General features: G+C 39.7%; 1 long non-coding RNA gene across 1 annotated transcript in view; it reads left to right on the top strand.

Moving 5' to 3' along the window:
* The first annotated feature begins 2,038 nt into the window (after window positions 1-2,038).
* The window catches only part of LOC141985880 (uncharacterized), a 175,554-nt gene continuing 160,572 nt past the window's right edge, over window positions 2,039-17,020 (top strand). The window contains exon 1 of the long non-coding RNA XR_012639047.1: window positions 2,039-2,205. This is a non-coding gene — a long non-coding RNA (uncharacterized LOC141985880). The remainder of the gene's footprint in view (window positions 2,206-17,020) is intronic.

Genomic DNA, 17,020 nt, shown 5'->3' with positions numbered 1-17,020 from the left:
AACACAGGTATTTCCATATTGGATCAGAAGAGAAATCTATTATTCTGTCTTTAACTATAGCCAGTGATAGTTGCTTCAGAGGAAGATGGGAGAAACCCTGAAATGGACAATCATGGAAAAAACCATTTAATAGTGGAAATTTCTTTGTAAGCAATTAGTGGCTCGTGTATGCCCTGAAAGAAGAGGGTTTATTATAACTTAAACATATTTGTTACCCTGCCTAATGTATATGGATGTTTTTATCAGTATAAAAGTCTGTTTTTAATCCCACTAAGCACTTGGGCTCAGTGATATCCTGTGGCAATGAGTTCCAGATGATAACACTTTAAAAAAAAGGACAATGAATAATTAAATTTCCGTGTCTCAGGATCAACTCTACTGAATTTAAACAGGTCTTATAAAAATCCCAGTAAGGTCAGAGATACTTCAATTCCCCCTCCCACCTTCGTTTATCATCAGCTGTTACTATGCAGTCTACCTTAAGAACTGATTCTGCAAGCTGGTGAATGTTCTCAGCTACCATTGACTTTAAAGAAAGGATGCTCAGAAATTCACAAGAGGGTCTCAAGCACCTTGCAGAGTCGGTCTCTGTAGCCACAATTCTAATTCCAGAAATTGAGATTGGGGGTTTGGATCAGCTCAGTTAACTTTTGTTTTCTACTTAATATAATTTTTCAACATGGGATGGGCAATGCCAACTGCCAAAAGAAAGGGTGCTCTGACTGGATACAATACAGCGGGAGCTGCTTGTGGGACAGCTGGTGGAGTGGGGCGGAGCAGAGTGGCTCGGGGGACGGCTGGCGGATTGGAGTGAAGCCCTATGGAGCGGCGGGACAGTCTGCTTTGGATCATGTAAGGTGCCCCTTACCTCTTATATATATATTTACACACACACACACATAATCACTCTCTCTCTGCAGATGAACTTTCGAACTCTGGGGCTGGGCTTTTGGGACTTTGGGTAATCTTTGGGTTGCTGGACTCGAGAGACGTTTGGGTTGTTGGACTCAAGAACCAGAGGGAAAGAACATGGCCCAATCTGCTGGGGTGGGTCTTTGCTCATGGTTTGGTTGATGAACCCTAGTTGTGGTGTTTTCCCAATTTAATGCCGATGTTGTTTACCTCATGTTGTTAAAGATTTTCTGCTACACCGAGACTCTGTGTTTGCGAGAGGGGAAGTATTGTCTCTTTGAGGTGCCCAGGGGTGGGAGTAAGATTTTCCCAGGTCACTGGGTGGGGGCTTGAGCCGGTTTTGCATTTGCTTTGTTGAGAGGGAACCCCTGTGTACTGAATCCGGCCCTTGCTGCTATCAACTTGGCCTGGCAGAAGGGTTACGCATACAAATAATAAAAAATGGCTACTCCACAGTATAAGTACAATGGGAGCTGTGGGAAGCGGCACCTACATGTGAAGGGACTGCAGGGACATGCTAGCCACCACTTTGCACAGCTCCCAGAGGCTTGGAACAGAGAACCTTGGCCACTGGGAGCTGCAGGGGGGACATTGCCTGTGGATGGTCAATGTCAGCAAAATGCCTTGTGGCCCGCAATCAGATTACCCTGATGGGTCACATGCAGCCCGTGGGCCACAGGTTGCCCACCACTGGTCTATATGGTGCATGTATTGATGAATATCATAAGGAAATGAAGCTATTCAAATCTTGTCTGTAACAAGTAATTTGTTTTTCATTTTCCCCCTTGAAAACATCTGAGTTTTTGATGTCCTGCCTTATTATGTATTCAGTTTGTAAAGCAGTAAAAGTTGTCATTATTTAAACAAATTACATTAATGTGAATGTGATGTGAGTACCTTTATTCTACTATTGGTAAATGGGCAGCATCTTGAAAACAACAAGGAGAATGCTCTGTCTAGGAGCTTTCAAGCAATTCCTGTTGCTAGGAAACCATGCTTTCTTTGTGTATTTTCAAAATGACTAAATCACCTTGTCTGGCTTCAGAGACAAGAGCTGAGGAGGGAAGAGCTAGTAAATAAAACAAAAGCTTTATTTTTTTTCCTAGTAATTTGGGAAATGATGAGTAAACATAATTCAATATGTCTCTGGAAGCAAAGCTGAAATTACTAAACTTCATCAAATAGCTGTACATTGCAGCAGGACCTGGCTGAGCACTTCCATCAGGACTGGAGAACAGCCACCCATAGATGCCCCTTGACTACGACTGACTTGATCTGTGACTGGGACCTTAGGTAGGTGGGATTTGTGATGAGACAAAGTTCTGGGCTTCTCTAAACTAGGCATGATGGGGTGTGTGTTAAAACTGCTGGTACCTTCACATGGCTTTCTCCGTTTCTTCTATTCAAAATTGGGTTTTCTTGTTCCTTTTGATTGTCTTCAAACCCAAACAAAAAGATACTCATGTTCCATGTTCCCAGGGGACTCTTGAGCGTTTGTAGGCAGGGAAAATGCCTGGAAGGTGAACATGGATGTTTTATTTCAAATTCCCTGATTCAGAAGCTGGCATATGGCTCTAGGTGGGGACTTCAGCCATAGTTTTATTTTTTTAGAACAGAGTTCCTAAACAGGTTGAATCTGGTCCTTGTTGGTGTCACTGGCAGCAGGGTTGTACACACAAATGATAGGGGAAATGAGTCTGTCAGATTTTGGTTTTCTATTTTCCATCCCAGGATATCGCATGAGATCAGACTATGTCTGAAAAATACTCACCTTTCACTTGAATTTATAGGAGTTAAGTACTCTACATGAGAAGGGATGCAGTGGCTCCAGACGTGCTATGTTAGATTCCTTTGATAACTTGTGTGCCTCAGGAGGATGCAGGTGTCACACTACCTGGAGTGTCTGAGTGTCTGAAGTCAGACTGTCAGAAAACAGGGCAGACACCCCAAATGGGTGGTATAATTAGATTTCACCAAACCAGGAACAAATGTGCACACCTGTATCACTATATTAGTCCTATGATGGAGTTACAAACAGTTCCCTTAGGCTCTCCAGCCTACCTTGCCACCCAGACAAACTGGACTTTTTGATGTTGGTCACTGTATAAGATACCACATTACATTAGGTTACTCTCAAATGTCCAGTCGCTTACCCCAGGTCGGTACTCTGGATCTCACCAAACAGAATGCTGAAGCCAATTTCTCTAGCAAACCAACTAAAGGTTTATTAGCTAAGAGAAAGAAAGTTATTGAGAGGTTAAAGGTTAAAGCAGGTAAAATAAATTAACAGGTAAGTCCAAGTTTGTAAATCCAAAATGACAGAGATGTTGTGATCTGCTAGTTTTCCATAAGTCTCTCAGGGTTACCTAGGGTAATTCTGGGGATCTCCATCCACTTGTTCAGTATCCCACTCTATAAGAATCCAAAACAGTTCAGCGATACAGGGTCAATCCCTGGATCCATTCTTATAGTGTCTTTCCACAGAAGGCAATCTGGCAGGCATATTTATTCACAGCATGGGCTCTTCCTTTGTTAATTAAATGCAAACAGTTTATGAATTTCCATTGTCAAACACAATGACCCAGACTTTGAAGATAGCAATCTTTTACATTTCCAAGGCACCAATCTCCTGTGACTGGTAAATGTGATGTAAACACAATGTAATAGCCTGAAACAATCCTTCATTAGTTTTCATCAGGTAAATAATTATCTTCATTCTAGCACACACTTTTGAAGTAGGGTTAATTAAGTACAGGGATATACCTAATGTTTTGTGATAGCATTCAATAGGTTACAGATAAATGAAGACCATATCATTCACATTTCCTTTGAACCATTTGAGTTAAGTAATACACAGCATTTGATATTCACACACAAGTGAATTGGCCTATGACTCTGACCTGCTGGCCTGTCAGCATCACAGCAGGGTAGAGTTAGTGACCCAAATTTGGAGTCATTTGAGCTAGATGGTAGCAAAGATATATGTTCAGGGAAATATAGCCATTTTTCAAAAAGTTTCTAGTTTTTTGCACACAGCTAGAGATCAGACTATTGATGTGATGAGTGTCAATGGTCTGTCTGTCGAGTTTTACCCAAGGTAGTGCATGGTGCCCATTAAAATGTTGAGGGCCCCAAACTGAGAATGGTATTTAAGCAAATGTACAGTTTTTACAGTGTGCATGTGCCAATACATAAAAATGCCTAGGTTTTCATTCTTGCCATTTTATATACTTTAAAGTTAGACTCTTGTAAGTGATCTAAAATCCCCATGGTTACTTAGACTGCTTTGAAATTTGGTGAGCCTGTTGGAGTGGTTGATGGTCATGAAATCTTTGGCAGCATTTTGCAGCTTTCACAAGTTTGGCTATTGTAAAATATTAATGCACACTTTCAAGTAAATACTTCCCCCCACCTTTAGAGGCTTTTTCTGGGCCAACAGGGAAAAGAGAACCCTTGGTCCCTTTAAGGATTGCAGTCCCCATCCTCTCCTCATGGACCTGAGTAGTGGGCAGGGGGAGAAGGGGGTTGCGCTGTGGCTGATTGGTTGGACACAAGGGTGCAGCATAAGCCTACTGGCCCCCACACACCCTAGGGGAGGGCTTAGAACCTCCTCCCCATGCTTGGGGTGTCATTCTGTGCTGGAAAGAAAAGCTCCCCTTCACCCCCACTTGGGATTAGAGTAGGACTGGGTGTGGGGGGCTTTCTGTGGGTGTCATGCTAGTTAACTGTTCGCAACTGGGAAGGCATTGTCTGGGTGGAGATCTTTCACCTTCCTCTCAGCAGCAGCCTGGTGATAGGTTAGGTTGTAAAATTCTTTTTGTTACAGCTTAGCAGGTGACCAGTGCAGGTGCTCATTCAGTAGGAGCTCCTGCTTCCTGACAAACTGGATTTGGAAGAGAATTAGGAAAAGGCATCTCCTAGAGAAGGTGCGGAATGGGGCTGGAGCTCAATGTTTGGGACAGCAAGTAAGCAGCTCCTTCTTTCCCCCTTAACCACTGTATAAAGGGTATGTGTGGGGGTGTTGGAGTCACAGTAATGGTGTGGGGTCCAGGTGGCATGGATAGGTGGGGAAATCACCACCAGCAGGAGGTATAGATTACAAAGAAAGCATGACTTATTGCCAGCTAGTTCCCAGGTGAACTACTAAACATTTAAATTGTGGCCAAGTTAAATCACATTCCTGGCGTCTTGTCTGTCTTCCTGAAGTATTCAGGACACACCATTATTTAATGTCCCTATGTGAAATGGTAATGCAGGAAAATGTGTATAGGCTGCTAAATGACTGGGGGTGTGGGAAAGAAGTAGCCATCCTACAATAACTCACAGCCATATTTATTTTTATGGGCTTATTCTGTAGTGCCATAATAATGACAGGGAATTGCTAATGGGACAAAATTAAATACAAGACATCTCTGCACCTGTAAATAATAGCTCCACATTGAAGTCTTGCATAAAATAGCCTATTAAAAATGCAACAAAACAAAGTCATTCACAGATCAATAAAACATGTCCTACACCACTGACTGAGCAGAATGCAGTGGGTATAAAATAATTTCAATTCTTCAACTGAACGTTAGTTCTGAAAGCAATTAGGTATATGATAAGGTATATGATATAATCATGAGTGATTGTGGACAAATAAATAGAATTATTAGGAGAAACTGTTCTGAAAACTAATGAGGCATTTGAATGAAGTTACAAATATGCTGTTGGAGAAAAGCTGATGGATCGGGGAGTTGAGGCAAAGATAAAGAGTTAGTACAGGACACTGAAATGTCCAGATGGATAGCAATAAAAGAATAGTGAGCTAGATAACCATCTTTACATTGATATCTTTATCAGATTGATATGTTAACTTTCATCAAAAGTCTAAGTGAATTTAATTTCTTGCAAGAAAATGTTGCTCTTGGAACTACGTATGGACAGCCGAGTGCAGAACCTCTTCCTTGGTTGTTAAACAATGAAGTGTAAAAACTGGAAGAGCTATATGAAAGGATGTAGTTCAGACTTAAAAAAATGGGAGCTATAGCATAATAATGTGCTGCAATAGGCAACAATGATCTGATGCAGTACAGTGCTGCTCTACTATAACTTGTTGAATTATGGACTCCTTTAATTTTCTTAAATACCATGACACCTTTGAGCCATATTCTTGAGCTTCTTTCCAGTCCCTTAATTAGGGTAACCAGATAGCCAGTGTGAAAAATTGGGACACTTTTTTTCAGGGGAGGGAGTGTATAGTTGCATATATAAGACAAAGCCGCTAATATCAGGACGATCCCAATAATATCGAGACATCTGGTCACCCTATCCTTAATTCACCAAGAAAGATCACTTAGCAACAACCGGCATTATATCTTGTTTTCTCCCTAAAGTCGTCTTCCTTACAGATTTCTGCAAATTACTACATTTGTACATAATTTTCCTCTCCGTGGTCCCAAAACAAAATCCACTCAAGTCAATGGGAGACTGATGTTGACTCTTCTCCCTCCACCCCCGCAAAAATTATATGTATTCTAGATAATGTTATAGTATCTGAATTTTCATTATGCCAAGTTTTGCTAAAAATTACACATCATGTACTAGCCATGTGAGTCCCAAAGAACAAACTAAGTCACAGACCAATAAATACATGTCACATATGATCCAAATAGTCATGCATTATGTGCCCATATACAAATTGCAGGACACCACACACAATCAGTATATCAGATCACAACAACAAAATGAAAAAAGTTTACATTTATGAAAGAAAACTTTGCTCTAGAGTTTCATAGCAGCTTTTTGCAAAGCATTATCAGAAATAAAATGCACTGAATGAATGCTAAAAACATTTTCTGTCACAAAATGCAATCTGTGAATTAGACTGGCAGTATCTGGGAAAAGGCAAAACTCAGACAATAATAAGCTCTTGGTGGATGAACAGATGGAATAAACATGACCAGAGCTGTGAAATTATTTTTAAGTGGACTGCAACTTATTAAAATATCAATATTTTCAACACCAATGTAGAATTCGTTTTTATAGAAATAGGTATTTACTTGCATAAGGACCAACCTTGACTCAGCATTGAACCAATGTCTCAGCAAAGCTCTAGAGGACAGAGTGCTGCAGGACATGTTACCTTTTAGAAACATGCTTTAGAAGGAACTTCTTTGGGGCAGATAATGCCTCTTCCCCTATGCCTGTATAGTGCCCAGCACATGTTGGATGCTAGTGCACGATAAATCGATTTCTTAATAAAATAGTGAAAATAAAGTCCCTAATGACTTATGGCTGTTAGAATTCTATGGCATTTTGTAATTTTAGAAGTGTTTGATCCTTGTGCCCTTGCCAAATATCTTCTGTAATTATATTCACCTATCTTAAAAACCAACCCTGGCTGGAGAATATATTCGTCATATTCTGATCTAAAAACTGTTCCTGGCACAGAATGTGTTGGTGGTTTTGTATATAAGTGATTTAGAAGTGATTTAAAATGTTTAGGGTAAGGTTTTTATATGGTTTCCCCTCAGCAATATGGACTTCGGCACTTTTCAAAATGGAGTCGAATCTCCATTTTGTCCCTAAAGGTGGGAAAATTAAGGCACCAAAGCTGTGGTGTGAAGGGCCATTTCAAACCAGTGGGAACTGCCTTGTAACTGCCATTCCCTCAGAACTTTCCGCCACTCACTCCTTATAAGGAACTGTGCCATGTCACCACGGCGCTGTCCATTCAGGAGGCAGCTGTGTGTGGTCGGGCTTCACGCGAGTGTCCGGATCAAGAGCTATGAAGGATCCTGTGATACCAACAACTTACCTGCCATCCAGGGTCCATTGGTCCATCAGCAGCTTCGGTCCCAGCAGCTTGTCACCATCCAGCAGCCGAGATCCAGTGTTCCTCCCCAAAGGCTAGCGTTTGGCCCGAGGGTAGAAGGTCCTGGACTCACTACTAACTACCATCTGACCTGTCCATAGATGACATTAGATTAGCAGTAGGCTATACAGGGGATTTGATTTGTTTTATTCTTGTTGCCAAGGGAGGGGTATATTGGGCCTGAGCTTCAAGCTCCTTTGTTGCAGTCCACTGTTTGCTGAGTGTTTATGTGTTTGCTTATGGTTTTCCCCTTACCCCTTTCATGTAATCAACCCTTAATAGAATACTTACCTGTTTCAAACATAACTTTTGTCCTATCCTCCTCTTTCTTACACCACACTTGTGAAGGAGGGTGGGACACAGAAGCTGCTTCCTCAGGTGATAGACCCTGATAGCAAGTCCAAGAACCTGTACCTGTAAAAGGGAAACAGAGAGGAATATTGTGGTTCATTTAGATTTAATTTTTCCCTGGTTACAGATGGTTGCTGAGTTCCACCTGAGAGGCAATTTCAGTGGTAGTAAGTACTAACTAGTTGTTGTTGTTGGTTTTTTTTTTTTTGTGGGGCGGGGGTGGGGGAAGCTGTGGGTGGACAGCAGCCATTCTGTTCAGTAACATTTAAGGCAGACTATGAAGAATAAATTATACACAAGCACACCCAAAGCTAGATAAATAAATGATTCCTAAGTGGGTGCTGACTAATGAAAATGTTCAGTTTTTACCCCCACTTTGTGGCTACAAAAGGTACAAAGCTGTGAATTATTTTTTATATTGTCATAGCGCCTAGGAGCACTACTCATGAACCAGAATCTCATGGCAGGTGCTGAACAAAACGACTGTCACTATCTCAGAGAGCTTACAATCTAAGCAAAGAATCAGGCCCCAGCTGATTTGCCTTCTACCTACACACAAACTTTTTGGAACAATGATTCTGAAGAAGGTTTGGGAACATCTCAGGAAAGGAAAACATAAGATCTCACCTTTGTGTATTTTGAATGATATTTCATCTGTATTAAATGTATCTGTGTCACAATTAAAACAGCTTTAATATGAAACATTGTACTGAATATTGGAAAGATTCTTTGTCCTAGCAGAAGCTGAATGGATTACTTTACTTACCCAGGCAGTAAGTTATTAATGTTACAAAGTGCAAAATAAAACTGATAGTTTTGATAGCAAAAGGTTATCGTGGCTTGGTCATCTGGAACCAAAAGGCGTATGTTATAAAATCAACTTACTATCACTGCCAGTGCATGAAGGAATAATACATACAACTTCTTGTGCAGAAGAATATTTTGCTATTTTTCGCTGTTTGTTACACTTTCTCATTTATATAGGAAAATTAAATTTATTACTGAGTTTGAAAAGGTTCTTCTAATAAGGACAATAAAAAACCAAACATGAACAACAGCTTACAGCCAATTAAGTGCCTGTCAATCTTCTGTTAAGTGACAAGACATGGATTATATCAATCCTTTTACATACCAAGCCAAGTTTGGCCTTAGCAAACAAATGCTGTATTATTTAGCATTGTGGTTTGCACATTTTACTCCAGTTAAACATCAAAATAGAATAGTTACTTTGCAAAACAAATTCACTCATTTACATACATATGTTAATAGAGTATCTAATATCAGATTAGTCTGTATCTACAACCTACAAACCTGCTATTAGCCACTGAGAATAAAAAAATATTTTCATTTCTATAGCACTTCCATATCTGTATCTCAAAGAGCTTTGCGGGCAACACCCATATGAGTTTGGTATTATTACATTTTTTTAAAAAATGGGGAAACAGACATGGAGAATTTAATTTAAGGACTATATTTTGGCATTAAGACACAGTGTGTCTTAAGTCTGCATTGTGGACAGTGCATTATATCCTGAAGCTGCCAGGATGTGCTGCTGCTGGAGCCACCTTTGTTTTGTTCGTTTGTTTAAAGGCCTCTCCATGTAGGGTCCCAGATGTTCTGATATTAGCGGCTTTGTCTTATATATATGCAACCATCCCCTCTCCCCCAGAAAAAAATGTGTCCCAATTTTTCACACTTGCTATTGGTTACCCTGTCTCCATGTCTGGCCAGCTTTGACTGGTTCAGAGCAGTGACTAGTCATAGTCATCCTCCTCCCCAAACCCTTTGCAAGGGCCAGATTGGCAAAGATTTTAGAAGTGTGACTAATGGTGTGAAAAGCAGCAGAGGGGCCCTGGAAGATAAATATAAAGTAGGGGCCCTCAGATTTGGACAAGCCGATGTCAAATGAAAATTATGGTAAGAGCAGTTTTGGTGGAGTGCAGATGGCAGAAATCAAACTAGGAGGGATGAAGGATGGAGTCTGAGAGAACTGTGTGGTAAAGATTCTCCTCCTACCTCTTTTATCTCACAGTCTATCTTTTTTTTTTGGTGGGTCTTGCTCCTCTATCTCCCACTCCATGGCAGTACCATAGGGCTCCACCTCTGGCCCTCTCATTCCCTTTTTCTTCTCTCTGAGAAATGGCATCCACTCATGGTTCCAGCCAACATCCTTATGTTTGATTGACTTGCATATCTGTCTCCCTCCTTCCACGTCTGAATATCAGCCTGTCTATGATATCAGCTGGATGTCTTGCTGTCAGCTTAAACATTAACTTGGACAAAGCTAAACTCCTGATCTTTCCTCCAAAACCCTCCTTGCTTTCTCCATTATGTCATTGTTGACAACACATATCTACTCCTTGTCACTCTGGCCTATAACCTGCATGTCATCATCAATTTCTCCCTCAATTTCACTGTTCAGATCCAGGCTGTGTCCAATTCTTGACCCTTCTTTCTCCCTTAACACTTTTGGATCCACCCTTTTCTTTCAGTTCAGATGCCTAAATTTCCCATGCAGTCCCTCACAATCTCTTATCTTGAATAGTGTAGTCTCCGTTCAAGTCTTTCTAACTAGATATTCGTTAAACTTTTCAGTCAATTTAATTTCAGCAAAAAATGCATATTCATTAATACCAAAATGCCTCATTAATTCATGTCAGTTTTGTTGACTTTTTCATGTAAAGCCCCCAAAATTCCAAAGGTAAAACTTTTCATTTTTTAATTCAAAATGACTTTGTTTTGAGTTTTCCTTCAATTTTGTTAAAATCTCAATCTAAATTTCTTCTCCTTCTTTTTCTTTTCAGTATTGCCAGTGATGGAAAAATTTATTATTTTCACAGATTGATTGCTATCACCACATTGCCCCCACCTCTGAGCCATTCAAAATTCAGTTGCTGAAATCATCTTTTTCTTCTTTTTGCTCTAATCATGTCATCCAAATCACACCAATGATTCCCTCTCTTTCACCATAAATTTTTGTCATCATTATCATGACCCTTCACAATGCTGCTTAACCTACTTCACTGCACTTGTCTCTTGTGCCATCATCTACCACTTCATCTCTGGCAATAATGCTATCCTAGTCTGCCTATTTGCCAGCTTCTCATGCAGACACTTGTATGCCTTATTTCCCCATTGTTTCTTAGATATCATGGAATTTGCTTCAAAGAGGAAATATAGGATATACACCCAAACACACTTAAAACCACCTACACTAAACAATGACATTCCAGAGGAGTAGATTGCGTCATGGAAGGGCCAACCATATACCCCAGGAGAACCTGCTTCAAAACAGAATCCCCCCTTCCCAGTGAACACAATCCCCTACTTGTCACCTACCACCTCACACTGGAACCTATATGGGGTATCCCAAAACAATTACAACCTATATTTAATGGGCAGCACACCATGAAACAAATCTTTCCTGAACACCCTTTTCTGGCAGTCAAACAACCCCAAGTCTCACCATGCTCATCAGACGCAAGCTCCCCACAGACCAGGACACATCAACTCAAAGCAGCACCAGACCTTCCAACAGATACAAAACCTGTGGACATATCTCCACTGCTATGATGATCAATACTTGCAACAACAAACTTTTCAAAAACATGTGTAGGACCCATGAATCATCACAACATATGGTGTACCTCACCCGGTGCATCAAATGACCCAACAACTGTGTGGCTAAAACCAGACAATCACTATGCTCTCAAATGAACTCTCACACAAAAAGAATAAAAGACAAAAACACCATATTATCCACTGGCAAACATTTTTCACAAAGCGATCACTCCATATCTGATTTCTCAGTACTCATCCTCAAAGGAAACCAGCATAACATGTTCAAAAGGCAATCCTGAGAACTTAGGGTGTATCTCCACTGTGCCCTTCTTTTTGCAGTGCATAGTCCCCCTAGCACCAGTATAAACAGCAGTGTAGATGGTGAGGCAGGGCTTAGCCAAGTAGAGTAAAGACATGCCTGAAGGGTGTGTGTACGTACTTGAGTACATACCATACGTGGCTCTCCACTTGCCGAGGCCCTGCCTTTCTGTCTATGCTACTATTTTTAGCAGTGTAATGTTCCACTGGCATCCCACTGCTAGAGCCCTTCCCGGCTAGAGGAGAAGACTCTGGCAGCAGGGAAAGGCTGCCCCCCTTCCTCGCCGCAGTGAAAGACTCCAGCAGAGGGGAGCTGCTGCAGCCTGCCCCCTCTACTTCCTCTCTGCCAGAGCCTTTCCATGATGTGAAGCTATACGCCCTGTGGACTCCGAGCTTTTCACTATGTCATGTAGTTACACATACACTACATGCTGCTGCCAGTGGTGTGTAATGTAGACATAACCTTAAATTCATAACTCTGCTGAACACACAAAACCACGGGCTCAAACACCAATTTTTTGGCTCACGGTAATACACCCCACTACTTGCTAACCCTTAATTGCCCACTCAGTTTTCAACATCTAATCACACAAGAAAAATGTGAACACAGACAATTAATTCAGTAATAAAAGAAAACTGAACAAAACATTTGATTTTCTGCCTTAGAAAACTAAAAGTATTTGATATTCTATCTCAATTATGTTAAGTGGAGATTTCATTAAAAAAAGTGTGAAACAAATTAAATTCAGATGCTTTTTCCTGTAATGTGTAGAAATTTCAGAAATACATTGGACTACAGAATTGCCATATATAAATATCAGAACATAACAATGTCCCTGGGAATTAGCTGTAAGTAGACCGAGTTTAGTTCTTCTAAACAGAATTGACTGCTGTAAGGTTCCACCTATTTGCACTTCCATTTCATGATTCCTTCTTTTCTTAGATAAGGATGCATTGTGAATGTGATCTGCTTTTTCCAGTCTGTAAATAAAAGTAAGATGCTCTGCAATGTGACAAACTTGGTTATGTTACATCAAAAATGCCTCTGATTTTCAATTTAACGATGTTCCTAACTCAGTGTTCCCATCTAATACAATTTAGTTGACAGCTTTTGTTGCTTGTGTATGTAAATGTGTAAACAATGGACTGAGGATTTTGGAATAAAATAGGACTGTTAATTAATCACAGTTAACACAAGCACTTAACGCAAATCAAATTAATTAGATTTAAAAAGTTGTGATTAATCACAGTTTTAATTACACTGCTAAACAATAGAATACTAATTTAAATTATAAATATTTTTGGATGTTTTTCTACATTTTCAAATACATTGATTTCAATTACAACACCGAATACAAAGTGGATGGTGCTCACTTTATATTTTTTTATTACAAATATTTGCACTGAAAAAAGATAAACAAAAGAAATAGTTTTCTTTTCAATTCACTGCATACAAGTACTGTACTGCAATCTCTTTATTGTTCTACAGCGGGTGTTACAAGGTATTTATGTGCCAGATATGCTAAACATTTGTATACTCTTTCATGCTTTGACTTGTAAGCTCTAAAGTAATAATAACAATTCTATATTTGTAAACTGCACTTTCATGATAAAGAGATTGTAGTACAGTACTTGTGTAATGTGAATTGAAAAATACTATTTATTTTATTTTGTACAGTGCAAATATTTGTAATAAAAATAATTAAGGTGAGCATTGTACACTTCGTATTCTGTGTTGTAATTGAAACCAGTGTATTTGAAAATGCAGAAAAACATCCAAAATATTTATTACAAATTTAAATCGGTATTCTATTACTATTTAGCAGTGCAACTAAAACTGTGATTAATTGGGACTACTTTTTAAATCTCACGATTAATTTCAATTATTTTTTAAATTGTTGGACAGTCCTAGAATAAAATAAACATAATGCAAGAGGGAAAAATCATCCTAATAATTCTGGTAAAAATAGGAGCATTCCTCTTTAAGTGCAAGCTTTAGCAATTCATTCTATGCCAAAAGGGAAGATTATAGCTGTAACTTAATAGATCTTTAACACAAACAAAGGAATTAATGTATTACTCAATGGTAGAAGCTAAGTTTTCATGGAGAAATAATGTAATGTGCAGTTAAAGGCATTGTAATAGGCCTGAAATACAGTTAGAGTTTGGATTTCTAACAGTATTTAATCCTTCATCAGACATGTTATACAGAGAAGGAAAGTGAACACATGACTCGTGATATTTGAGGTTAAAGTGGGAGAGAAATTTTAGTCTAAATTCAGAGTACTTCCACTGGGGCAAAAAGAGTTACTGCTTGGTTTTAACCTATGAGGACTGACAGCAGAATTTGGCTCTTAATATTCAGAATATTTTTAGAAATACTTTTATTCTTTGAAACAGTGTACATTTCTAATATATGTTTTGTCAAAACAAACCCAAACAATAAAAGTTATTTACAGAAGTCTAGTCAAATCCATGCTTCTGCCAAATATAGTTTTCTTAATCTCTTTAGAAACTGAAATAGTCTATTATTACCTATGTGAAAGTGAATTGCAACTCCAATCCCAGCGCTTGTTCATGGTCCAGTTTAATTACCAGCTCTGTTCCTGTAAAAAGAATTATGCTACCCTAGAGCACACTGCATTAAGTTGTGCAGCACAGCACTGCCCATGCACTATTCATGTTCATTTTTTCAAGAATGCAAGGTGAAGTGCTCATGCATAAATCTGGTAACTTTTCAGGATGACGTAGTCCAGTCCAACAGTTTGCATTGCTCTTAAGGATAAATAGTTCAGAATTCATTGCCTAGATCAAAGTAACAGCCATGTTAGTCTGTATTCGCAAAAAGAAAAGGAGTACTTGTGGCACCTTAGAGACTAACCAATTTATTTGAGCATAAGCTTTCGTGAGCTTGAAGTGAGCTGTAGCTCACGAAAGCTTATGCTCAGATAAATTGGTTAGTCTCTAAGGTGCCACAAGTACTCCTTTTCTTATTGCCTAGATCATATCCTTAAGGCACAGCCCATAGTTTTAGGTGCTGCTGACCTGCGGCACTCCAGGGAAATACCTGGAGGCATTCTGGAATAAGGCAGACTACCTCCCATAGCTACACATACAGGGAAGTATACATACAGCTATGTCCATTTTGGGGTGCAGGTTACTCCCCAAACTCCATTTGTGAGGCTAGGGCATTGCCTCTTTTCTTTCCCCTGTGAGGTACTGAATATTCCTGGAAAACTACAGAGGGAGCAATGGCTGTATTTTTACTGTGTTTGGCTAAACCATAGCTTCCAGAAAGGATCTGAAGACATCAAGAGATGGAGAATCCCCAACTTCCCTTGGAAATTTGTTCTAAAGGTTAATCATTCTCACTGTTACAAATTTATTTCTCATTTGAATTTGTCTGGCTTCAGCTTCCAGCCATCAGTTCTTGTTATGGCTTTCTCTGCTAGATTAAAGCGTCCTTTAGTTCCCAGTATTTCTCCCCCGAAGGTTTTTGTACACCATAATTGTAAATTATACTGTTTCTTGATCACTTTCAATTAATTAAAGCCATCAAGCTATACATATACATTTGTTTTATTTTATTTTCATGTGAAGGTTCTGGGTGGTTATTTTGTCTCACTTTTTAAGAATGCACATGTGTCTGTTGTCATTGGCCAACATCTGTTCTAATAAGTGCACGGTGATTAAAAGTCCAAATCTGAACTAAAAAGTGCAACACATCTGTTGTAGCTGCAAATGTAATTTACTGCCCACATTAATAACATAAGGCCAAACAGTGCCTTCCTCTAACAGATGTACAGATTCCCTTTCCCTCTCACTCTTCATGGCTTGTATAAGGGTCAGCCCTCATAGTATTCCCTGCATGTTTTCATGGAAGGATCGAGTCTTTCTTAAGATCTTGGGGGGACATCCAATCTTTTCTAGAAGTGTGAATAGTCCACTTCTACTGCCAAAGTCCAAATCCTTTGTGAGATCAATGAAGGTTATATAGAGGGGCTTTTTTTGTTCTCTACATTTCTCTTGTAGTTGTCTCAGAGAAAAGATCACGTTGATAGTAGACATTTCAGCTCTGAAGCCACATTATCTGACTGTTTGCAAGGGTCTGAAGACTTTTCAGGACAACTCAGGCAAAGCCTATTCCCATAATACTAAGAAGGAAAGTGCCATAATAGTTGTTACAGTCACTCCTGTCACCCTTGTTTTAATAGAGAGTGATGATGTTGGTGTCTCTCATTTCTTGTGGTACTTCACCTTCTTTCTAGCACAGGCAGAGCAAGTCATGAAGATGTTGCAGTAGAATAGGTTTTTCACATTTTATGACCTCGGACAGTATGCAGTCTTTTCCGGGGGCCTTTCCATTCGGGAGGCCATCTATGGCAAGGCTAAGCTCCTTGACAGTTGGTTAATCATTGAGTTGATTCATAACAGGCACACTTTTGATGGCGTTGATGGCTGCGTCTGTAACAATATTTTCATGAGCGTAAAGCTCAGAGTAGTGTTCTACCCAGTGATCCATCTGCTTGATGTGGTCTTTGATTGTTTCCCCTGTTGTTGATTTCTATGGGGCTCTCTTCTTTGAAGTTGGACCCAAGGCTTCTTGATCCCATCATACATGTTTCTGATGTTGACTGCATCAGCTTCTACATGGATGCTCACATTAGTGCAGCCAATATACATTGGTGCAGCGTTGAGCAGTTTGTTGTACCTTGGTTCTTGCCACTCTCAATGCTTGTAAGATTTATTTGTTTGGGTCTCTTAGTTGGTTTGGGCTGTGCATTTGGCATCTATGACTGGTGTCAACACACTGGAATACGTCAATCCAGTCATTGGTCTTGTTTTCCTTCTTCCCAAAGACTAACAGAGCTGCATCATGGATTGTGTTCTTCAGTTGCTCCCACATCAACTGGGTGCTTGTAGCACAATCACTGGTGTCAAGGGCTTGTTGTAGTATGTTCTTGTCCTGCTGTGACTTTTCTTGGTCCACTATGTAACTGAGGTTAATAGGAGGACATCCTT

The sequence above is a fragment of the Natator depressus genome, chromosome 4, assembly GCF_965152275.1.
Source record: "Natator depressus isolate rNatDep1 chromosome 4, rNatDep2.hap1, whole genome shotgun sequence".
Lineage (NCBI taxonomy): Eukaryota > Metazoa > Chordata > Testudines > Cheloniidae > Natator > Natator depressus.
This window is presented reverse-complemented; position numbering and strand designations above follow the sequence as displayed.